Raw genomic sequence first — 26,523 nt, 5'->3', positions numbered from 1 at the left:
ATAGATAGATAGATAGATAGATAGATAGATAGATAGATAGATAGATAGATAGATAGATAGATAGATAGATAGATAGATAGATAGATAGATAGATAGATACATAGACACTTAAATAGTTGCCTGTCAAAAAAGCTAACCAATTAATTATACATTCCTAAATTTGGTCAAACTCTTTACAGATTTATTTTTCCCCACAAGGCATTTTACAAATATTTATTTATGTCCTTCACTAGTGATACTAAAAACTATGCACACCCACACACAAACACCCAAATTTATAACAATTTACATTGATAACATTTTATTTGTCAAATAGAACGACATTATCATCATGAAATAAATCAAAAGGATTAAATTTAGGATTTCTATATGGTCATGTATTTAAAATAATTTACATAGATTTCTGAGTAGACTTTTCGTTAATATTAAACCTTAAATTCTAGGAATTCTTATAAATGTTAGTAACTTTTTGAACAAAAAAATAAATAAACTATATGTTATGGGCTAAAACAAATTTCTCAAGAATTTAGAATTAATTTACTATTCGTATGTCTTAAAGGACATTGAACTAATTAAAAAAATGTGTAAATAATTAAATAAACAATAGAATTTTTTAAAAAATTCAGGGATCCTTGTTGTTGTGGTTGGGTTTATTTAACCATCAACTTTTGGGGGTTTGACTTGCTATTTCTATTTTGAAAGTATTTGCTTTAAGGTAAAAGTTTGAAATTTTCTTAACGTTAAAGAAAACATAACTGTTTTATAAACGTTTAGCAAAATTTGCAAAACCATTAAGAAATAAACAATATTTTACAAGAAAACTATGTCAAGTTTGTTAATAATAAATTTATTTACTTAAAACTAAACTTTTTAGCAGTTTATATGAAATTTTTTTCCTCCGACAATATGTACACATGTCTATACATACATATGTACATATGTATGTATGTATGTTTATATATATTGCAAATGTCAAAAACACGTTTTATTATAATCTGTTATTATTATTCACCTGCACGTACTTAGTTGTTCATTAACCCAAACAACCGACAACAAATTTGAAAAAGTAAAACCAGAGAAAAACAAATTCAACAAACAAAATGAAAACTTTTTATCACACAACCTTAACCTAATTAGGAATTCAGGTTATATTCAATAATTTGTCGTTTTTCGTTGTTGTTGTTGTTGTTGCTTTTATTGTAGCTGTTTTAAAACGTAAAAGTTAATTTAACAATGGCAAAAAATTAACGTTTTATTCACTCACAATATTCAAACAAACATCCCCATACAGCACATGTCGTTTCCCTTTCCTGTTTAGGAATACACAAACATACACACAGACATACATGTGTAATTTTCGTACTTACTTGACTTGTTGTAGCGGGGAAGTCGAGACAAACTAAGTATAGTATAAATGTTTAGACTGTTACACGTTTCAAAATTGTGAAAATATTCTTTCATTTCGTTCAAATATTCATTCATTCAATCAATCATTTGTTGATATTGAAAATTTATGTTTTTATAAACAATTCTAAAAGTACCAGTTGCAGAAAGAAAAAGTACCAAAAGTACTTTTTATACCCTACACCACTTTAGTGTGGAGGGTATATTGGGTCTGTGCTGGGTATTGGTCCTATACCCACCTTACGGTTACCAATCAGTTCAGAATCATTTTCTGAGTCGATTTAGCTACGTCCGTCCGTCTGTCTGTCTGTCTGTCTGTCTGTCTGTCTGACTGTCTGTCTGTCTGCCTGTCCGTCTGTCCATGTAAACCTTGTAATCAAACCACGGTTCGCAATTTTGGAGATAATTCAATCAAATTTGCCACATGATCTTCTGTGGTACCGGTGACGAAGCCTATTAAAAATGGTTAACATCAGTCCATTATTTCACCTAGGCCCCATACAACTGAACCCGCCAAATACTTGTTCTTCATTAATTACAATTCAATCAAGTTGTGGTTTAAATATATAGGAAAATCACCGAGTTCCCCTCTTGAAAGGATCCGCCTAATATGTATTTCTTTTTTATCAAATGCGTGTGTTTACCATATAAATTATATTTTAAAATTTATATATGAATACTTAAGTAATTTTTTAATGTTTAAAGTATTTTTTTTTTTCACTTACTAACTCACACCACATTTTTTCTTTTGCATACTTTCAGGTAAGAATTACAAAATGAAATTACGCTTCAAATTGAGATTGTGTGGTTTAAAAAGGCTGTTGCTATAAATATTTCATAAGTGAGTAACTGTTTTTGTCAAGATAAAAGTTTAAATAATACGAGAAATCTTTACTTGTTTTTAACAAGTAAATATTTAAAATTTTTATATACATTTAACAGCGTTCAACTAAAAAATTCCTAAATATTTGTTTGGTTTCGCACAATTTTAACAAATTTCCTGTGTCACTAAAGGGAACTGGGAATTTATGCAGCAAATTGCTAAAGTGGCATTTTAATATTTAAAATTAATATTAATAATAATGTAAATTAAAAGGATCAAGTAATTTGTTGAGTTTTTTTATATATGAGTCCAAACTGATTTATAGTCTAGATTAGGCTATACTTGAAACTAAAAAATTGACAGACTATAAACTGATCTTTAGTCCATAATTCAGTATATAGACTGATCTATAGTCTAGATTATAAACTAATCTATTGTCCAGAGTTATGACTAATCTTTAGTCCAGAATATACACTGATACATATATCAAAGACAGAATAAAGACTGATATATAATCTAGACTAGATATAGATCAGTCAACAATCAAGACTATAGACTGATTACTTATCCAGACGAAAGACTGGTCTGAAGTTCACACTAAAAACCTTTCTATGGCCCAGACTATAGAATGATCTACAATTTAGATTTTAGATTGATCTATTGTCAAGACTTACGACTAATCTATAGCCCAGATTGATCCAGAATCCAGACATTAGACTGATTTATAATCCAGATCCATAATCCAGCATATAGACTTATCTATAGTCCAGTCTATTGACAAATTATTAATTCTATACTATAGCCTAATCTATTCAATTCTAACAAACCTTTCTATTGCCTAGACTACAGACTGAACTATAGTCCAGATAATAGATTGATCTTTTTCAAGACTGATCTCTAGCCTAGACTATTGTCTGACCCATAATCCAGACAAATCCATAATTCAGAATATAGACTGATATTTGTCAATACTATAAGCGGAGCATGGACTGAACTAGAATCCAGACATTAGACTGTTTTATAATCCTGACTATAGACAAATCCATAATCCAGCATATAGACTGATCCATTGTCCAAATTATAGACTGATCTACAGTTTAGACTAAAGACTGATATATAGGTTAAACTACATACTAGTCTAGACTGTGTACTGATCTATAGTCATATTTATAAACTGATCTTAAGTCAAGATTATAGACTATTCTATAGTCCAACTATAGACTGATTTATAGTCCAGTGTATAAACTTATCTATAGTACTGACTTATACTCCAGGCTGATCTACATTACAGACTATAATCTGATCTTTAGTCCAGACTATATACTGAGATTATAAACTTTTATATTGTCTAACTACAGACTGATGTGTAGTCCTAACTATAAACTGATGTATGGTCCAGAACATTGACTGATTTTCAGTTGGGACTAAAGACTAAACTATAGCCAAGTCTATAAACTGTTCGAAGTCTATAGACTGATCTACGTTAGAAACTAAAGTCTATATACTATATACATAAAAAGTCCACACCATATGATCCATAGTTTAGTCTATAGATTGATCCATAGTGTACACTACAGACAGATTTATTGTTCAGACTGTCCATAGATCTGTAGTCCAGACTATATATGTATTTCGCTATAGTCCAACCTTTATTGCTATTTTTTCTATAATTATTTTAAAGTCATTTACAGACGTATGTGTAACATGATATTCAAAACAAAACAAAAAATTAATCATACGCATCGGTGAAACAGACAAGCATTAAAAATGTCTGAGAATAAAAAGAATATTTGTCTATTTTTATGTTTTGCAATTTCAAACAAAAAAAATAAAATAAAATGCTTTCTTATATTTTTTTAAAGAAATAGAAAAGTATAAATCTAATTAAAAAGGGAAAATTGTTTGTTGTAAAACAAACTTTTAAATTAAAAAATAAAACAATATATTTGACACATAATTATAAAGCAATGTAAATAAATGTTTTTCTAAAGAAATTAAATAAATATTGAGAAAAGTTTTCCTTGGAATTAAATGGTTTTTTTTTTTCAATAAGTGTCCACTCTGTCTATTCTTGTTAAACAAAAAATTACTTTTCACCTGAAATTAAATCGCATAGAAATTTTGTTGTCATCGATCTGTTTAACAAATTGTTGTGGTAATTTTTGGTGTTAATTTTTGCCTTAACAAATTGTAGATACTTTATCTTTTTTACTCAAACCTAATGCAAGAAAAAAAACCCAACATATTTATAAGAATTTCTTAAAAATAAAAGACCAAAACTAATGAAGCATATAAATTGGGAAAACTTGAATTTATATTCGTATTTCTTGTGAATAAGTTAAGAAGAAAATGCTCTTAACTATAGAGATTCTATAAGAAATAAATTTTAAATATTATATGGAAACTGGAATTTTAATTCATTTTTATGACATTTAAGTCACTATTGGACATTTTTGCTTCTTGAGCAACTTTTTGGCATATTATCCACTTTTTTTTATTACTTAATTTTTATAAAACATTTATTTGTCATAAAATCAGTGAGTGTTTTAATAAAATAGCCACAATTCTTCAATTTTTATTGTTGTTAAATTTATCAGAAAAATTGATTTTGTAACCAAAAGAAAAAAGTCTAATAAAAACACCAGCTTCCAAAAAATTATATGAAATTATATAAAAATTATTTTATATAAAAATAAATTTCATAATAAAAAAAAATACTTGTAGACATAAGAACACTTACAATATATTCAATACAATACTCTAGCCCTGTAATTTTTTTGCCAAAAATCCTCAAGTAACTCGATTTTTTTTAAATCATTTAACATCAAAACTGCTGGGAATTTTATTGAAATACTTTTTTATTTATGTAACTATTTTATCAAAATGTACCCACGCATAAAGATAGACATGTGTTCAACCCAAAGTAATAACAAAAAAAAACTAAATTGTTATAACACACTTTTGCATAAAAAAAAACAGACAGTCACTCACTATGGTTACACTGCGTCATGGAACACAAGCACCCAGCTGGATATCCAAATAAATAAAAAGTTTCTCTCTAATGAAACTAATTAAAGACAGCTTAAGGATATTATGCATAATTTTGATGTGGGAAGAAAAATGTTTGTTTGAAGAAGAGATAATGTTTAGTTTTAATTAAGAAAAAAAGGATATTCTACAAAATGGAAGACTATGTACTAAACTGTAGACAAGACTAATAACTAACCTAAATAAAGTATGAATGACCTACAATCCACTACTACTTATATACTGATCTCTAGTATAAACAATTTATTGATTTATAGGCTAGACTATAGACTGATCTATGGTCTAGACTATAGGCTGCTCTACAGTCCAGACTATAGACTGCTCTACAGTCCAGACTATAGACTAATCTACAGTCCAGACTATAGACTGATCTATAGTCCAGACTATAGACTGATCTATAGTCCAGACTATAGACTGATTTATAGTTCAGACTATAGAATAATCTATAGTACAGACTATAGACTTATTTATAGTCCAGACTATAGACTTACTTATAGTCCAGACTATAGACTTATCTATAGTCCAGACTATAGACTTACTTATAGTCCAGACTATATACTGATCTATAGTCCAGACTATAGACTGATCTATAGTCCAGACTATAGTCTGATCTATAGTCTTGAATATAAACGGATCTATAGTCCATACTAAAGACTGATCTATAGTCCAGACTATAGACTGATCTATAGTCCAGACTGATCTATAGTCCAGACTATAGACTGATCTATAGTCCAGACTATAGACTGATCTACAGTCCAGACTATAGACTGATCTACAGGCCAGACTATAGACTGATCTATAGTCCAGACTATAGACTGATCTATAGTCCAGACTATAGACTTGTCTATAGTCTAGACTATGGACTGATCTAAAGTCTAGACTATAGACGGATCTATAGTCCAGACTACATACTAATCTATAGTCCATATAGTCTAGACTATAGACTGATTGTCCAGACTATAGACTTATATGTAGTACATACTATAGGCAGATCTATAGTCCAGACTATTAATTGGTCCATAGTCGAATGATCCATAGACTGATCTATTATCCAGACTACAGACTGATCTATAGTCAAGGCTATAGACTGATCTATAGACTAGGCTTTTGACTGATCTTGAGTCTAAACTGTAGACTGACCAATAACCCAGACTATTAACTGATCTATAGTCCAAACTAATGACTGATCTATAGTCCAGACTATTGACTAATCTATAGTCTAGACTATTGACTAATCTATAGTCTAGACTATAGACTGATTGATAGTCTACACTATAGACTAATCTATAGTCTAGACTATAGACTGATCTAAAGTCCAGACCAAAGACTGATCAAAAGTCCAGACTATAGTCCAGACTGTTCTATAGTCTAGACTATAGATCAGTCTGATAAAAAATATAGACTATAAACTGATCTATAGTGTAGACTTTAAACTGATCAATAGTCTAGACTAAAGACTGATCTATAATCCAGTCCAAAGACTGATCTATAGTCGAGACTATAGACGAGGCTGTATACTGATAAGGACTTTTAATTAATCTTCAGTGAGACTATAAACTGATCTCTAGAGCAGACTACAGACTTTAGACTAGACAATAGTCCCTTCTATAGTCCAGATTACGGACTGTAGGCTATATAGTGATATATATATACTAAACTATAAACTGATCTAAAGTATAGTCTCTAAACTGACATATAGTCTAGAATACAGACTGATCTACAGTCCTGAAAACGAACTGAATTACAGTCGGACAATAGTAAAGAATAGTCAGACAATATACTGATCTTTAGACCAGGAAATAATCCGATTTAGTCGAATCTATAGTCCGAAATTTAGAGATAGCGCAGACAACACGCAGATCTGTAGTCTATAATATAGACTGAACTCTTGTCCAGACTAAACCCTAATATTTTGTTGAATTTTTCCCAAAATTATTTTTAAATTTTAAAATTTCTGTTACTATTAATCCCAAGTCTTTGGCCGCTGATTCTTAATTTTTTTATTTATTTAGTTTCTAGTTTTTAATAAATCATCTCATGCCTAAAAAAAATTTAAAAAAAAACTTGGAAAAAGTAACAAATAGCTATACTCCCTAAATATTTTGCTGTTGACAAAACAATCTTTTTATCATTTTTTATATTTTTGCAAACTTTTGCAGAAATTTTGCATTTTAAAAGATTTATTAGTCCCTTTTTGGCAGAAATGTTTATATTTAAAATGCTTGAAAGAAATATAAAAAGGACAAGTTAATAATAAATCTAAAAGAACAGTTGTTTACAAGTATATAAAAGCAGAAAATAGTGAAAATAAAAAATTGTCTATATTTATAAATATTTAAAAAAGAACATATCTAAGTAGTTTTTGGTGGAATTTTTCTTTAACAAATTTAAAGTTTATTTTGTTGTTGTTTGTTTGCCTATTAATGATATTTTGTATTTAATAAGAAATAAAATTTTAACATTAATTTCTATTTTTCATTGGCATTTTATCGGCAAACCACATACTTAAGGGAATTTATTTATATTTTTATCCTTAATCATAAAAACTGATTTTTTTTGTATGATAAGGCAGCAATAAAAAATAAATCGTAAAATAGTCCTTTATAAATACGAAGACAACAACTTTTTGTTTATTTAGGGCAACTGCTGCTTAATATACATATGTATATGAAAAATTATTATGTAGTCACTAGACATTTATTAAAAAGACATCTTTTTAAACAGTCTAAGAAAATTTTAATAGTATTAAAGTTATTGAAGCAAAAGAAATATTTACTTTTTTTGGGGAAATCTTATCCAACAAATGTTTATTAACATAAATTGGTTACCTCTAGTTTCCATACAAAATTTGCTACAAAAAACAAGGAATGCGTAATAAAGCAATCGGATTTTCATGCTAAAAAGCTTTGAAATAGTAATGTGCACCAATAAATTATTGGGTACACGATTGATTGATTTAAAAATCAAAGTCTAGACCAGGCGCGGATGCAAGGGATGGGGATTTGGAAAAAGTAAAAACCGAAACTTTTGTAAACTAAATATAAAACAGAGGAAAAAGACAAAAAGAAAATAAGTGAAAAAAGTAACCCCCAGGAATCCAGATTATAGACATATCTATTGTCCAGACTATAGACATATCTATAGTACAGACTATAGACATAACCATAGTCCAGACCATAAATACATAGTCCAGACTATAGACAGATCTACAGTTAGGCTAAAGACAGATCTATAGTCCAGACTATAGATTAATCTACAGTCCACAACACAGACAGATTATAGATTTAGTCTAGACTATAGTCCAAACTATATACAGATCCGGACTATTGACATATCTATAGTCCAGACCATAGACAGATTAATAGTCCAGACTATAGACAAATCTATAGTTCAGACCACAGGCAGAACTATATTACAGACTATAGACAGATCTATACTCCAGACTATAGACAGATCTATAGTCAGGACTTTAGACAGATCTATAGTTCAGACTATATACAGATCTATAGTTCAGACTATAGACAGATCTTTAGTCTAGACTATAGACAGATCTATAGTCCAGACTATAGACAGATCCAGACTATTGACAGATCTATAGTCCAGACCACAGGCAGAATTATATTACAGACTATAGACAGATGTTTAGTCCAGACTATAGGTAGGTGTATAGTACAGATTATAAGCAGGTCTATAGTCCAGACTATAGACGGATCTATAGTCCAGACTATAAACGGATCTAGAGTCCAGACTATAAACGGATCTATAGTCCAGACTATAAACGGATCTATAGTCCTGAATATAAACGGATCTATAGTCCAGACGGATCTATAGTCTAGACTATAGACGGATCTATAGTCCAGACTATAGACGGATCTATAGTCAAGACTATAGACGGATATATAGTCAAGACTATAGACGGATATATAGTCAAGACTATAGTCAGGTTTATAGTCCAGAATATAGTCCAGACTATAAATGGTTCTCTAGTCCAGACTATAAACGGAGCTATAGTTCAGACTATAAACGGATCTATAGTCCAGAATATAAACAGTGCTATAGTTCAGACTATAAGCGGATCTAAAGTTCAGACTGTATACAAATCTGATCAATATTCAGGACTATAGACTGATACATAGTCCCGACTAGAGAATGATCTATAGTCTAGACTATAGAGTGATTCATAGTCCAGTCTATACACAGTCTATACAGACAGATCTATATCCCATACTATGTACTGATCCATAGTCAAGACTACAGACTGATTAATAGTCCAGATTATAGACTGATATTTAGTCCTGATTGTAAACTTATTAATAAGTAGCCAAGACTTAAGTTAGATTTTTATTGCATACTATATACAGATCTATAGTCCATACTATAGACTAATCTATAGTCCGGATATTTAGATATATTGTGCAGACTATAGAAAGATCTATATCCCAGACTATATACTGACTATAGACTAATCCGGCCTGAAGTTTATAGACAGATCCATAGACTATAGACTGATCTGTAGTTCAGATTATAGACTTATTGATAATCCAATCTTTATAGTGATGAATAGCTTAGACAACACTGTTATGTGTGCTTATCTACTGTAGAGAGTACTTGATCTATAATACAGAATATATACTTATCTAAAACCTAGACTACAATCCTTCAGGGTAACTACAGTGCAGATTACAAATCATCTGGTCTACACAGACATTAAACATAAACGCCAGTATGGAAAATAATCCATATTCCCAGTAGCCCCATTTATCTTCTTTTAAAATCATTTGCCACAAATGTCTGTACATATGTATATGTATTACTTTAAAAAACACAGTATATAGTAAACAAATTTATTGTTATTACACTTTAAAAAATATATATTTTACAAAAAATGTTTTGCTGACAGATTTCGTATAACCATTTCGACATATAGCCAAAAAATCATAACCCAAAAATCCATATTTAAATATATTCATATGTATGTGTATCTAAACAATAAAATATAAATCATGAAAAAGGGAACGAACAACAAGGACTCAACATGCCCCAAACAAACCCGTAACAATTGATTTTTATTTACACGTGTGTAGATTTATGAATAAATGCAGAAAAAAATGGCAAAGCATAAATTCATTCTGCTAACAGCCAGACCTAAAGCATAACAAAAACAACAAACAACCACAAAAAACATCAATTGAAATTTGATAAGGATTTTATGAAATTGAAACTGACATTGTTGTAATAGAAATTATAAGAAGAAAATCCTGTTGAATTCTTTGATACCCAACCAGCGAGAGAGAGAATCGAAGGAATACTCACTACAATTTAGAATTTCAATTTAATGGTCATTTTTTTTTTTGCTGGAATACTGGTAATTATATGTGTGTGTTAAGGGATTAGGGATTTACTTTATTTCAACTGTAAATGTTTTGGAGGATCAGCCTTTGCATGAATTAGCATTTAGTTGTTTTATTATAATTTATGGCATCAGATCAGTCTTAAGTTTAGACTATAGATCAGTTTAAAGTCTGGCCTATTGATCTGTCTTATATCAATCTATAGTTTAGACTATATGTCTGTCCGTAGTTTGGACTATAGTTCTGTGTATATCTGTCTATAGTTTTGGCATTGGATCTGTTTATAACCTAGATATATTCCTATAGACTTACCTAAAATTTTGACTAGGGATCAAGCTGCAGAATATTTACTGAACCATAAACAGTCTATATTGTGGTATCAGTCTATCATCCCAACTAAACTCCTGCCTATAATTTGTACTATAGATTAGCTTACAGTTGGGATCGTAGATAAGTCTATAGTCAGAAATAAATATCAATATCTTAACTATGTATCAGTTTAATGTCTGAACTATAGGGTACAGTCGTTCTCTATTCTGGCTTATATATCAGTCTACATTGTGACTTCAAGATAAATCTTTAGTCTGAAATATAATCTGTAATTTGGTTTATACTTACTATAAACTTGTTTATATATCAATATTCTTGATTTCAGACCAGCTTATGGTCCAGAACGTAGACCAGCCTATAGTCTAGATTATAGTTCAATTTCTAGTCAAGATTATAGATCAGTCTATAGTCAAGACTATAGATCAGTCTAAAGTCAAGACTATGGATCAGTCTACAGTCTAGACTATAGATCAGTCTACAGTCTAGACTATAGATAGGTCTACAGACTAGACTATAGATCAGTGTACAGTCTAGACTATAGATCAGTGTACAGTCTAGACTATAGATCAGTCTACAGTCTAGACTATAGATCAGTCTACAGTCCAGACTATAGATCAGTCCATAGTCTAGAATATATAGAAGTCAATAGTCAAAACAATAAATAGTCTAGACTATAGATCAGTATATGGAATAGACTATTGATCGGTCTAAAGTTAAGACAGTCTACAGTCAAGACTTCATCAGGCTTCAGTTTAGACTATAGAGCAGTTTATGGCTTACACTATAGACCAGACCTTAGACTAAAGATCAATCTATAGTTTAGACTATAGATAAGTCCATAGTCTAGACAATTGATGGGTCTATAGTCAAGCCTATAAATCAGTCTACAGTCTAGACTTAATATCCGACTATAGCCTAGACTACAGATCAGTCCATAGCCTAGGCTATAGATCAGTCAATAGTCAAAACTATTAACAGTCTAGCCTAGACTATTGATCAGTCTATAGCCTAAAATATAGATAAGTTCATGAGCTAGACTATATATCATCCATATTCTAGACTATAGATCTGTCAATAATCTAGACTACAGACCAGACCATAGTGTAGACTATAGACCAGTCCATAGTCTAGACTATAGATCAGTTCATGAGTTAGACTACATATCAGTCTATAGCCCAGACTAAAGATCAGTCTATAGTATAGACTGCAGACAATAGAGAAGTGTATAGTCTGGATCACATATCAGTCTATGTTCTGGATCGTTTATATTACAGTTTATAGTCTGGACTATAAATTTATATATATATATATATATATATATATATATATATATATATTATATATATAATATATATATATATAATATATATATATATATATATATATATATTATATATATATATATATAATATATATATAATATATATATATATATATATAATATATATATATATATAATATTATATAGTTTGGACTAAAGATATGTCGTTAGTCTTGACTGTCGGTCTGTTTATAGTCAGACTCCTCCTATAGTTCCGTTCTAGATTTTGTTCTATCAAGCCTATTGGCTTCCATAGATAGTTCAGGACTTTAGATAAGTTTATAATTTTCTATAGTATGTAGCTCACCCCAACATATTGTTAGAAATATTATGCTGAACAAAAATATTTGCATACTTTAAGGGTGGTTTAATGGAAAACCCATTAAATTTCCATAGAAATCTTTAGAAATATCAATCAATTTCTAACAAAAAATACACACAATGAAATGTGTGCTTCTAAAAAAATATTTATATAAATTTATTTTTAAATACAATTTAACCCAATAATGACGCATTTAATTACAATTTCCTATTGTAACAACAAAAGTGATAAAATGAACACTGGGAGTCCTAAAGTTATATGTTAAGTTATCAAAAAAAAAAACAAAAAAAAAAAAAACAAAAATGTCCACACTCATAGACATAAACAATTACAACACTTTAGAGACCTTTGCAGGAGACATAACAAAAAAATGAAATAAAAAGTAAATAATAAATTTGTAATTTATGCTAAATACAGGGGTGTTGACTTATTTTTGTTGATATTAAAGCAGGGCAATTGTAGAAATAGATAACTAGTAAACAATTACTAAAATTAGTTATGTAAATTACTGAAAAAGTTATGATTGATATTTTCCTATAACTTTTCAAATGTTTTTAAAATAAACAATTTCCATAAATTGTATTTTGTTTTTAATTTTTCGCCTTAAAGTATACTTTACTTTTATTAAATAATCTACCGCCTTATTTGATGCTAAGAAAATTTTCTATTATTTAAATTCTAACGTTATATTTCTTTATAATTACAACTTTTTTGGCATCATAATCTTTTATTAACCAAAAAAATTTTTCACGCATTTCCATTGAAAATGATAATTGAAATTAAATTCTTTTCCACAATATACACCAAAACAACAAAACAAATTATATGTTTTGTGTGCTTTCAGGGGAAAAATACAAAACTCATAGCCCCATAACGAAACCCCCAAAACATTAATTTAAAATAATTATTATTTGGTGGCAAAACTCTGGTGTATAGAAAAAAAATGAAATTTTAATTAAAAAAATTAACTAAATTAATTAAAATGGAAAAAGTATAATAAAAAAAATAGTACACATATTTTAAAGAACTGTGAAATAGTAGAAGCTAATCCATTTATCTAAGAAGTATATTTTTGTATATGAAGTTTTGGAAAATTTTTAACAAGTTTATCCTAAATAACATCTTAAACATTTACGAAACTAAAATTAGAAAAAACATTAACAAATATGTATAACCAAAGTAACTTATCTAAAATTAGACAAAATATATTGACATGTTAATTACAAGTATTTTGAATGTTAACATGAACTAACTACTCAATCAAGGGGAAACAATCTAAAACCAATACAATTGTGAGGCTAAAGTTATATAAATTGTTATGGAAGTAATGAAGTACAAAAAGCTATAAAAACAAAGACTAACGAAGGGCTTTAACGATTATATAGTAACCGATATTTTTCAATATATTTAAAGTAGTTTTTGCAACTTGTTTCACGACTATGGACAAATCTATAGATCAGACTATAAAGAGTTCTATAAACAAAACTATAGACAGTTCTAGAGTCCATATTATAAACAGTTCCGTAGTCCAAACTATAGACAGTTTTAAAGTTCAGACTATACAGTACAATAGACCAGACTGTCTATAATCTGTACTACTGACAGTTCCATAGAACAGACTATAGACAATTCTATAGTTCTGACTATAAATAATTGTGTAGTCCAGACTGTAGTACATTTCTGTAGTACAAACTATACACTTCTATAGTCCAGACTGTAGGCAGCTCTATAGTCCAGACTACAGACAGCTCTATAGTCCAGACTACAAAAAGTTCTATAGTCCAGACTATAGAAAGTTCTATAGTCCAGAGTACAGACAGCTCTTTAATCTAGACTACAAACAGCTCTATAGTCCAGTCTACAGACAGTTCTATAGTCTAGACTATAGAAAGTTCTATAGTCCAGACTATAGACAGCTCTAAAGTTCAGACTATAGACAGTTCTGTAGTCCATACTGTAGACAGTTCTAGAGTCCAGACTAAAGAGAGTTCTATAGTCCATACTATAGACAGTTCTACACTCCAGACTATAGGCAGTTCTATCGTTCAGGCTATAGACAGTTCTATAGTCCAGACTATAGACAGTTCTATAGTCCAGACAATACACAGTTCTATAGTCCAGAGTACAGACAGCTCTATAGTCCAGACTACAGACAGCTCTATAGTCCAGACTACAGACAGATCTATACTCCAGACTATAGACAGCTCTATAGTTCAGACTATAGACAGCTCTATAGACAGTTTCATAGCTTAGATTATTGACAGTTCTAAAGCTCAGACTATAGAAAGGTCTATAGCTCAGACTATAGAAAGTTCTATAGTCCACACTAAAGATAGTTCTATAATCCACACTAAAGACAGTTCCATAGTTCAGACTATAGACAATTCTGTATTATAGACAATGCAGTTCTATAGCCCATACTGTAGACAGTTCTAGAGTCCAGACTAAAGAGAGTTCTATAGTCCAGATTATAAACAGTTCTACACTCCAGACTATAAACAGTTCTACACTCCAGACTATAGGCAGTTCTATAGTTCAGGCTATAGACAGTTCAATAGTCAAGACTATAGACCGTTCTATAGTCAAGACTATAGACAGTTCTATGGTCCAGACTATAGACAATTCTATAGTCCAGACTATAGACAGTTCTATATTCCAGACTATAAACAGTTCTATAGTTCAGACTATAGACAGTTCTATAGTCCAGACTGTAGACAGTTCTATAGTCCAGACTGTAGACAGTTCTATAGTCCAGACTGTAGACAGTTCTATAGTCCAGACTGTAGACAGTTCTATAGTCCAGACTATAGACAGTTCTATAGTCCAGATTATAGACATTTCTATAGTCCAGACTATAGACAGTTATATAGTCCAGCCTATATACAGTTCTATAGTCCAGACTATAGTCTATAGACAGTTCCATAGCTCAGAATATAGACAGACTGTAAACAGTTCTAAAGCTCAGAATATAGATAGTTCTATAGCTCAGACTATATAGACAGTTCTATAATCTTGATTATAGGCAATTCCATAGTCCAGACATAGACATTTTTCGATTTTCTTAAAGTTTATTTTTAATTATTTTGTAATAAAGTATTAACGCTATACTGGTCAGTTAAGCTAAATTATTTTCTTTTTATACCCTTCACCTTCGTGAGAAGGGTATATATAAGTTTGTCATTCCGTTTGTAATTTCTGTAATATAATTTTTCGACCAAATAAAGTATATGTATTCTGGATCCTTATAGATAGCGGAGTCGATTAAGCCATGTCCGCTTGTCTGTCTGTCCGTCTGTTGAAATCAATTTTCTGAAGACTCCAGATACCTTTGAGATCTAAATCTTCAATAATTCTGTCAGACATGATTTCGAGAAGTTTCCTATTGAAAATCAGCAAAATCGGTCCATAAATATCTGAGATATGGATAAAAATCTAAGACTACCTCTGAAAATTTCCTGAACATATTATACTTAAATAAAAGCATAAAAACAACAAGGAGATAAATCAGTAGTCTGTTGGTAATAAAGCTCATATTTGGTTGAGGGTGGTAATACAGTTTCACGGTGGTAGTACAGTACAACGGTTAATATTTCTTTCTGCTACAGTTTATGTTTGTTTGTATGTATATTATGAGTGAGTGTTTTTTTAACATACTTAGTGAAGGGTATATAAGATTTGGCACAGCCGAATATAGAAATCTTACTTGTTTTTGTCTGCTTTTTGGTTCAAATGGCTCGAGTGTCTAAATTAGTTTTCGGTCACTTTTATATTTTGTATTTATTTATTGAATTTTTTCTTCAAATTGTTATGTCATTGTAATATCTTAACGTTTTTATTTTCTTCAAGCAGCTGCTGCTGTTACTGTTGTTGTTATTAGTGTGTGGTATTTGTTAGATTTCGGTAGCAGACAAATCCTCTTTAAATGTCAATGTCACAGCTTAATAAGTTTCTTTTAATTTTCTTCGTATTTTGGGGAATATGTATGTTTGTTTTTACTTATATTAAAGTAGGAGTTTTACAGAAAAGTAAAATTAATCCAGTTGACAGTCTGTACTTTAAATCGATTTATAGACAGGTTAAAGAAATATCTTTAGTCCAAAATATGTGGTCTGAAGCTTAAACCTTAGATCTATATCTATTGTACGGAATGTGTATAAGTCTTTATATATTATATAGATTAGCCGATATCTTATGACCAGATAATGGTCTAGACTATATATCAGTTTATAGTCTGGACAATAGAACAGCCTATAGTCTGAACTATAGATTAGTCTATAGTGTGGAATATAGATCAGTCTAAAGTATAGACTATACATCAGTCTATAGTTTGAACTATAGATCAGTCTAAAGTATGGACTATATATCAGTCTATAGTTTGGACTATAGATCGGTCTATAGTTTGGACTATAGATCAGTCTATAGTCTGGACTATAGATAAGTCTACAGTTTGGACTACTGATCAGTCTATAGTCTGGACTATAGATCAGTCTATAGTCTGGACTATAGATCAGTCTATAGTCTGGACTATGAATCAGTCTATAGTCTGGACTATAGATCAGTCTATAGTCTGGACTATAGATCAGTCTATAGTCTAAACTATAGATCAGTCTATAGTCTAAACTATAGATCAGTCTATAGTCTAGACTATAGATCAGTCTATAGTCTGGACTACAGATCAGTCTATAGTCTGGAGTATAGATCAGTCTATAGTCTGGACTATAGATCAGTCTATAGTATGGACTATAGATCAGTCTATAGTCTGGACTAAAGATCACTCTTTAGCCCGAACTATAGATCAGTCTATAGTCTGGACTATAGATCAGTCTATAGTCTGGACTATAAATCAGTCTATAGTCTGGACTATAGATCAGTATATAGTGTGGACTATAGATCAATCTATAGTCTGGACTATAGATCAGTCTATAGTCTGGACTATAGATCAGTCTATAGTCTGGACTATAGATTAATCTATAGTCTGGACTATAGATCAATCCATAGTCTGGACTATAGATTAATCTATAGTCTGGACTATAAATCAATCTATAGTCTGGACTATAGATCAATCTATAGTCTGGACTATAGATCAATCTATAGTCTGGACTATAGATCAATCTATAGTCTGGACTATAGATCAATCTATAGTCTGGACTATAGATCAATTTATAGTGTGGACTATAGATCAATCTATAGTATATATAGTCTGAATAGTCAGGACTATACATCAGTCTATTGTCTTGTCTATATATCACTATAAAGTCAGGTCTTTAATATTGCGTTGTATTATTTCACTATTTTGTATGTCAGCATTAAATACTTATAAGTTTGAATAAATAAAGAACATTTTGTTAAAGATGATGTAAGCAGTTGTCAGTCAGCATTGTCATCATCATTTTAATGAGCCAATTTGAACATATAATAAAAACTAAGAAACATATTGTGCGTATGTGTAATATTAATTGCAGGCATAAATAACAAAACATGTATACGCCCAGAGAGACCAACTAAAATAATAATGGAATTTTATAATTTAAAAAAATTAAAAATATAAAAAAGTTAAATTTAAGTAACAAAAATGGCGACAATTTTTTTTTAAATGTATTTATTCAAAATTTTTTTCATTAATTTAACAGATTTTCTTTTAATAATTGTTGGGTTTTCCTCAATCTGTTTGCAAAAGTTCAAATATGATTAATTGTTGTAGAAATAACACAAAAACAAAAACAACAGCTGTTAAAAAAACAACTACCAAGTTGAACATATCCTGCTCAAACGTGTGTGTAATTTTTATATACATATATATGTATTGTTTAAATGTTTATTGATTTTTTATTGCCTACTTTAAGTGCAAAACAAAGAAACTTATTTTCTTTTAAATGTTTTTCCAAACCGACAAAGTACGCTTCTATGTAAATACTGTTTAACAATTTAAACAAAACAAAACAAAATTGTCATAATGTTTCAAATACAATTTTAAAATCAAATCTCTTTTAAAATGTGACAACAAGTGACAGATGGCATCAACGACATTTTACACTAGAAATATGAAGTCAAATAGAGAAACACTTTATAATAAACATAAATGTCAAATAAATGAAGGCAATACATAAGATTTGTAGATTTTGTTATTGTAAAACAACGAAAAGGAAATGAAACTGTCAGACAGAGGGAGACAAATATATATTTAACAAAAATCTTTTTACTTAAAGTTAAGTTGTGTTATCAAGCGTGACAACAATTTAATAATTCAGTAAACAATTTGTGCATATATGTGATTTTCTGTGAGAAGGCTAAGAAGATATACATATATTTCGACCCACGCATAGCCGATATAATCATATTATTTTGATAATTTTTTTAATGATAAATCTTAGGTCTATGACTACAATAGATTAAATACTTCGAAAGATATTCTAGACTTTAGAACCGTCTATATCCTGGACTAACCTGCTCAACAAAACCGTCTTGAATATAGATCAGTCTATAGTCTTGACTATAGATCAATCTATAGTCTTGAATATAGATCAGTCTATAGTCTTGACTATAGATCAATCTATAGTCTTGAATATAGATCAGTCTATAGTCTTGACTATAGATCAGTCTATAGTCTTGACTATAGATCAGTCTATTCTTGACTATAGATCAGTCTATAGTCTTGACTATAGATCAGTCTATAGTCTTGACTATAGATCAGTCTATAGTCTTGACTATAGATCAGTCTATAGTCTTCACTATAGTTTTTACTATTGATCAGTATATAGACATGACTATATATCAATCTATAGTCTTGACTATAGATCAATCTATTGTCGTGACTATCGATCAATCTATAGTCTTGACTATAGATCAGTCTTCAGTTTTGACTAAAGATCAATATATAGTCTTGATTAAAGATGTATCTACAGATCAATATTTAGTAACGAATTATAGATCAATCTGTAGTCTTGACTATAGATCAATCTGCATTTTTCACTACATATCAAATTGATATCATATCATATTGATATTATCAATAATCTTGACTGCAGATCAATCTTTAATCTTGACTATAGATCAATCTATAGTCTTGACTAAAGATCAATCTATAGTCTTGACTAGAGATCAATCTATAGTATTGATTATAGATCAACCTATAGTCTTGACTATAGATCAACCTATAGTCTTGACTATAGATCAACATATAGTCTTGACTATAGATCAACCCATAGTCTCGACTATAGATCAACCTATAGTCTTGACTATAGATCAATCTATAGTCTTGAGTATAGATCAATCTATAGTCAAGAATCTATAGTCAATAGATCAATCTATAAGCTGATTATATATCAATCTAAAGTTTTGACTTAAGATCAATCTATAGGCATGGATTATAAATCAATCTGTAGTTTTGACTGTTGATCAATCTGTAGTCTTGCATATAGATCAATATATAGTGTTCATTATAGATCAATCTATAGTCTTGACTTTAGATCAATCTATAGTCTTGACTATAGATCAATCTATAGCCTTGACTATAGATCGATCTATATTCAAGACTATAGATTAGTTTATTCATCAGTGTTTAATCTGAGTTATAGATTTGATTATAGTCTGAACTATAGATCAGACTACAGTCTATAATCTGGGCTATAGATCAGTATATAGTCTTGACTATAGGTCAGTGTATATACTTGGCTATAGATTAATCTGTAGTCTAGTCTAATGATCAATCTATAGGCTTGACAATAGATAAATCTATAGTCCTGACTATAAATTAGTCTAAAGCCTAGATCAATCTGCATATAAAAATTTCCACTTTCATTATTAATCTTTAACATTATTTTTCTTAGTTTCTATGGAAACTACGAAATCTTAAGCGTCTCTAATAAATGTATTATAATTAATTGGAAAATACCATTTTGTTTAAATGTTACCAAAGTAACTGTGATTATAATGGTTTCTGGCACTTTGAATATGTTTACATTCCTTAAGCATTTCTCATTGACCTTGACCATTATCGAAATGAAAATAGTGACGTTGGCAAATATTGTTTTGTAAACAAATAATAAAATGTTTATTTTTTTATAATACAAAGAAAATTTGCGTGTTTAAGAAACATTACCAGGGATTGGTAGTCAGTCAATCAGTCAGTCATATATGAATGTATAGAAAACTGTAAAGGAACCAAAATTATTATTACCTGATATAATTTTCATTTAAAGCTTCCTCTTTTAATGGGCATATCAATGAAAACAACAACAACATTTGAAAAGATATTCTATTATTAGCAGAAGTTACAGAGGTAGTCATAAGTATTTGCACTTACAACTTGCAACAGCAGTTGGAAGGACTATAAAAATAAGTGGATTAGTTATTTTACAACTTTATTTGCTATTGGTAGTAAACATTATTAACAAGATAATTATTCAGTTAAAGATATTTGGGAACAGAGAATTATCTGAAAATAAAAAAATTCATTTTTCCAAAACACAAATTTTATAAAAATTTTAAAATTTAAATCATCTTAAACTTGTTTTTTTTTTTTGCAACACGTGATAAACTAATGTCTTAGTAACAACTCATGTCTTGTGAAAATTACCTAATTAATTAACTTTTATATTTACTATTATAATTAGTTATTAAACAGTTATTAGAGACATGATTAATATGTTTACAATTACAAAATGAGGAAAACAGTAGAAACGTAAACATAGACTTGAAAAAATTGTTATAGTTTTTATATTTATTATATTTGTCTAAGATTTAACTATGACACTTTATTTAATTGTACACTTAACGATTTCGTGACTAATTAGTTGAGATTTATTTGCGAACGTGTTACAAGGGTATGAATGAAATAGATGAATAGATGACAGAAGACTTAAATGATAATTGGAAACATGAAGTAATTAGGAACTTAAGTAAATAGTTATGATAATCATATACAGATAAGTCTATACATTTGATAATAGTATGATGTATTGAAGATCTATCATTAGTCTGTAGTTTAGTTTCTGCATTTGTCAGTCTTCAATCTTGATAAAAAATTGGCCAATTGGCAATAGACAGTACAGGGGTCTCCAGTATTTTCAAAAGATTCAGTTAAAATTTTGTAACAAGAAAATATATAGTCTACTTATAATATCGACTATAGATCACAATTTGATCTTGACAATAGAACGTTTTACAAGCAAGACTGAAACCAGACCTATAGCTATAGAACAGTCTATAGTCTTGACTATAGAACAGTCTATAGTCATGACTATAGAACAGTCTATAGTCTTGATTATAGAACAGTCTATAGTCTTGACTATAGATCAGACTATAGTCTTGACAACATTTCAGTCTATAGATCTGTCTATAGTCTTGACTATAGATCTGTATCTATAGTCTTGACTATAGATCTGTCTATAGTCTTGACTATAGATCTGTCTAAAGTCTTGACTATAGATCAGTCTATAGTCTTGACTATAGATCAGTCTATAGTTTTGACTATAGATCAGTCTATAGTCTTGACTATAGATCAGTCTATAGTCTTGACTATAGACCTATCTATAGTCTTGACTATAGATTAGTCTTTAGTCTTGAATATAGATCAATGTATAGTTTTGACTATAGATCAATGTATAGTTTTGACTATAGATCAATCTATAGTTTTGGCTATAGATGAGTTTTAAGTCTTAACTATAGATCAGTCTATAGTCTTGGCTATAGATCAATATATAGTCTTGACTATAGTTCAGTCCATAGTCTTGGCTATAGGTCAGTCTATAGTCTTGACCATAGATCAGTCTATATTCTTTACTATAGATCAGTCTATAGTCTTGACTATAGATCAGTCTATAGTCTTGAATATATATCAGTCTATAGTTTTGACTATCGATCAGTCTATAGTCTTGACTATAGATCAGTCTGTAGTCTTGACTATAGATCAGTCTATAGTCTTGACTATAGATTAGTCTATAGTCTTGACTATAGATTAGTCTATAGTCTGGACTATAGATCAGTCTATAGTCTTGACTATAGAACAGTCTATAGTCTTGACTATAGATCAGTCTATAGTCTTGACTATAGATCAGTCTAAAGTCTTGACTATAGATCAGTCTATAGTGTTGGCTATATATCTGTCTATAGTCATGCCTATAGATCAGTCAATAGTCTTGACTAAAGATCAGTCTATAGTCTTGACTGTAGATCAGTCTATAGACTTGACTATAGATCAATCTATAGCCTGACTATATATCATTCTTTAATCCTGACTATAGATCAGTCTATAAGCTTTACTATAATCAAGATCGGTCTATAGTCTTGACTATAATAAAAATCGGTCTATAGTCTTGACTATAGATTAGTCTATAATCTTTACTATAGATCAGTCTATAGTCTTTACAATGATCTGTCCATAGTCTTGACCATAGATCAGTCTATAGTCTTTTTATAGATCAGTCTATAGCCAGACTATAGATAATTCTATAATCCTGACTATAGATCAGTCTATAGTCAACACTATAGACTGATCTATAGGCAAGATCGGTCTATATTCTTGACTATAGATTAGTCTGTAGTCTTTACTCTAGATCTGTTCATAGTCTTGACCATAGATCATTCTATAGTCTTGACAACAGATCAGTCTATAGCCTTTATTATTGATGAGTCTATAGTGTTACCTACATATTATTTTATGATCAATCTATATTCTTAAGTTTTGACTATAGATCAGTATATAGTCTTATTTTTATATCACTCTATATAGCACCATGTAGTCTTGCCTATTCATAGCTGTATATAGCTTTGGCTGAATAAAAGTCTTTTGTCATAACTATAGATATAGAATGTTCTAGTCTCTTGAGAACAATTTAAAGTCTTTTAAGTTATTAGGAACATTTTCTGATTTTGCTAAAAACTTGAAACTTTAACTTTTCCTTCGCAGTAGCAAATTTTGGTAATTATTTTTTAATTTTCCTTAACCATTTATCAATTAAATTTTATTATTTTTCTTTTAAATCCCTTAATAATAATAAGAACACAATCTTTTGAGTGGAATTAAAAGAACATTAAGCTGAAATTCAAGTATTTATTATAACTTTAATAAGTGTATTTAATTTGTTTACTTTGCTTTTTAAAACAAAATCAACTGTCAAGACAACCGAGTACAAATACTTCTCTTTAATATATAAAAATAAAATGTTTTTTTGTACCATTTTTTTCTGACAACAAAAGATGTTTTTTTCCTCTTATTTTTTTAGTATATTATAGAAAAAAATTTTGTTGTTTTTATGATTTTCTTTTTTCTTAAGGTTTTATGACTTTTAACAAGAGTTTTATGTTGTTGACCAAAATTGAAAAAAAAGAACCAAAAAAACTCTGTTGAACTTATGCTTTGATAACTAGACTTATTACTTGTCGCAATTTTTCCGTTAGCCACTTGAAAATAATTGTCCTTTTGTTAAGAAATAATGAAACAACAACAAAAATTTCCAAAAAAAAACCACATTAAAAGGAAAAAAAATAGACCGACATTTTTGTGTAAACCAAACAATATAAAGGAAAAAAAACAAAATAAAAAAAATTAAAATTGAATTGAAAAAACAATAAATTACCCACAATTTAAACTCTTACAAAAATATTCACTTAAACACTTGCCCCTCCTTCAAAACCCTTAAAGTAAATCGAATTACTTTTGTAGTAGCAAAAATGGATGCTTTAGTGTTAAAGAGAATTTAACTTCCGGTTCGATAACATCATTATCATCACCACCATCAACACCCTTATTTAAATATTTTTTAAATGATTCTTTCTTTTTGAAAATATCCTTTCTATTAAAAACTTTAATGTGACTTTTCTTTTAGTTTGACCTTGGTCTTGGCCATTTTTATTGGGGTCTTAGTTGTACACACGTTTGTCTTATTTAGTATTTTTATATTTTTGCTTTGATATGCTTGGTTGGTCTTTTTGTGCTTGATGATTCTTCTATTGCTCTCTCTACAAAATGTTTCAATATTTTTCAACTGATAACTAATTGAATTACAATAAAAACGTCAGGCGTCGGACTACAAAAGAATATATTTGTCCAATTCACAATCAATGTCGTAGTTTTGTTGTATGTCATTAATTTTTTTAAAATAAAATTTTATGAAACAAAAACAAATCAATAATAAAGAAAATACGACTTACTACGTTACAACCATACAACACCGGTTGTGATAGTCTGCTATGTATCAGATCAGTCGATAGTTTTGAAAATAGATCAGCCTATAATCTTGTCTGTAGATCAGTCTATAGTTTTGCAAAATGATCTGATTAAGGTGTAGAATATATGGTAAATTGCAGAGCATATACTCTCGAGTAAAGATCAGCTCATAGTCTTGAACGTAAATTAGTTTATATAGATCAGTCTATAGTCTTAACTATAGTCGTGGTTATAAATCAGTTTGTAATTTTGACTACAGATTAGATTCTTAACAATTGATCAGTCTATATTAATGCATTAAAGATCAGTATTTAATCTTAACAATTGATTAGTTAGCAAAGCTATAAATGATATACCAGTCTTGAGTATATATTATCCCAAAGTCCGACTATAGATCATTCTAATGTCTGACTATAGATCGGTCTAATGTCTAGCTATAGATCAGTCTACTGTCAGTTTACAGTCTTGACTGTAAATCAGTCTATAGTCCTTACTATTTTCACTATAGATCAGTTCTGCCTATAAAACAGTTTATAGTCAATCTACAATCATAACTATAGATCAGTCTAATATCTAACTATAGATCAGTCTAATATTTAACTATAGATCAGTCTAATGTCTAGATTAGTCTGCTATCAGTTTACAATCTTGACTGTAGACCAGTCTATAGTTTTTACTATAGATCAGTCTATAGTCTTTAGTGAATAGTGGTAGTTTTACCTATTATCAGTGTAGTCATGACTAAAGATTATTGATTATATACCGGGGTATTGTCTTGACTATAGATCAGTCTATAATCTTAACTATAGATCAGTTAATATTCAAAAATATTAATCAGTCTATAATCATAACTATTAATCAGATTACAATTATTATTATAAATGAGTCTATACTCTCAACTTTTATAACGGTCTAAAGTCCTTATTGTAGATCAGTGTTAATTCTCGACCATAACTCAATCTGTAGTCTGGCCGATATATTGGTTTTATTGTTGATCAGTCCATAATCTTGAAAATAGGTCATATTTAACTCTTGGCTAAGTATCAGTCTCTTGTCTTATAATTGAAGAGTTTACTGTCTTGCGGAATAGATCAGTCTCAATCCATAGTCTGGGCAATATATCGGTTTTAATGTTAAATATATATGTAGATCAGTCAATAATCTTGAATATAGATCAGACTTTAGTATTGATTGTTGTCTTACAATTAAACAGTTTACAGTCTTGGGTATGGATCAGTGTTTCTTCTCGACTATTGACCAGTCTGTAGTTCAGATCTATATTCTTAACTGAAGATCAGTTCATAGTCTCGAATATATTTCAGTCTATAATATTGACCATAGATCAGTATATAGTCTTAAGTCTTGATTAACGATAAGTCTATTATCAGATATATAGATATATACAGGGTCTTAACTATAGATCAGTCTAAAGTTTTGGCTACGTCAATAGTCTTGGCAAGAGTTTAGTATAGATCAGACTTTAGGCTTGATGGTAGATCATTAGATCCATAGTCTTCACTTTACATTAGTCTACTTTCTTGACTGTAGATCAGTCTACAATATTCATCACGGATTAGTCTTCATCCTTGATAATAGAACAATCTATATCTTGACCAGAAATCGGTCTATAGATTTAACTATAAATCAATCTATGGATGTGAAGTTAAATTTCGAAATTTATTATCCGAGACAAAAACCATCAACATTAACAGAATTATGTTTAAATGCTAACAGAGCACTGTTAGGGTGTTTAGGATA

The 26,523-nt window shown here is 29.5% G+C and overlaps 1 protein-coding gene across 1 annotated transcript in view; it reads left to right on the top strand.

The window, feature by feature from the left end:
* The window catches only part of LOC111684780 (organic cation transporter-like protein), a 75,154-nt gene that overhangs the window by 42,418 nt on the left and 6,213 nt on the right, over positions 1–26,523 (top strand). The window lies entirely within an intron of this gene.

The sequence above is a fragment of the Lucilia cuprina genome, chromosome 4, assembly GCF_022045245.1.
Source record: "Lucilia cuprina isolate Lc7/37 chromosome 4, ASM2204524v1, whole genome shotgun sequence".
Classification (NCBI taxonomy): domain Eukaryota; kingdom Metazoa; phylum Arthropoda; class Insecta; order Diptera; family Calliphoridae; genus Lucilia; species Lucilia cuprina.
The sequence above is the reverse complement of the archived record's forward strand: the minus strand, read 5'-3'. Positions and strand labels throughout refer to the sequence as shown.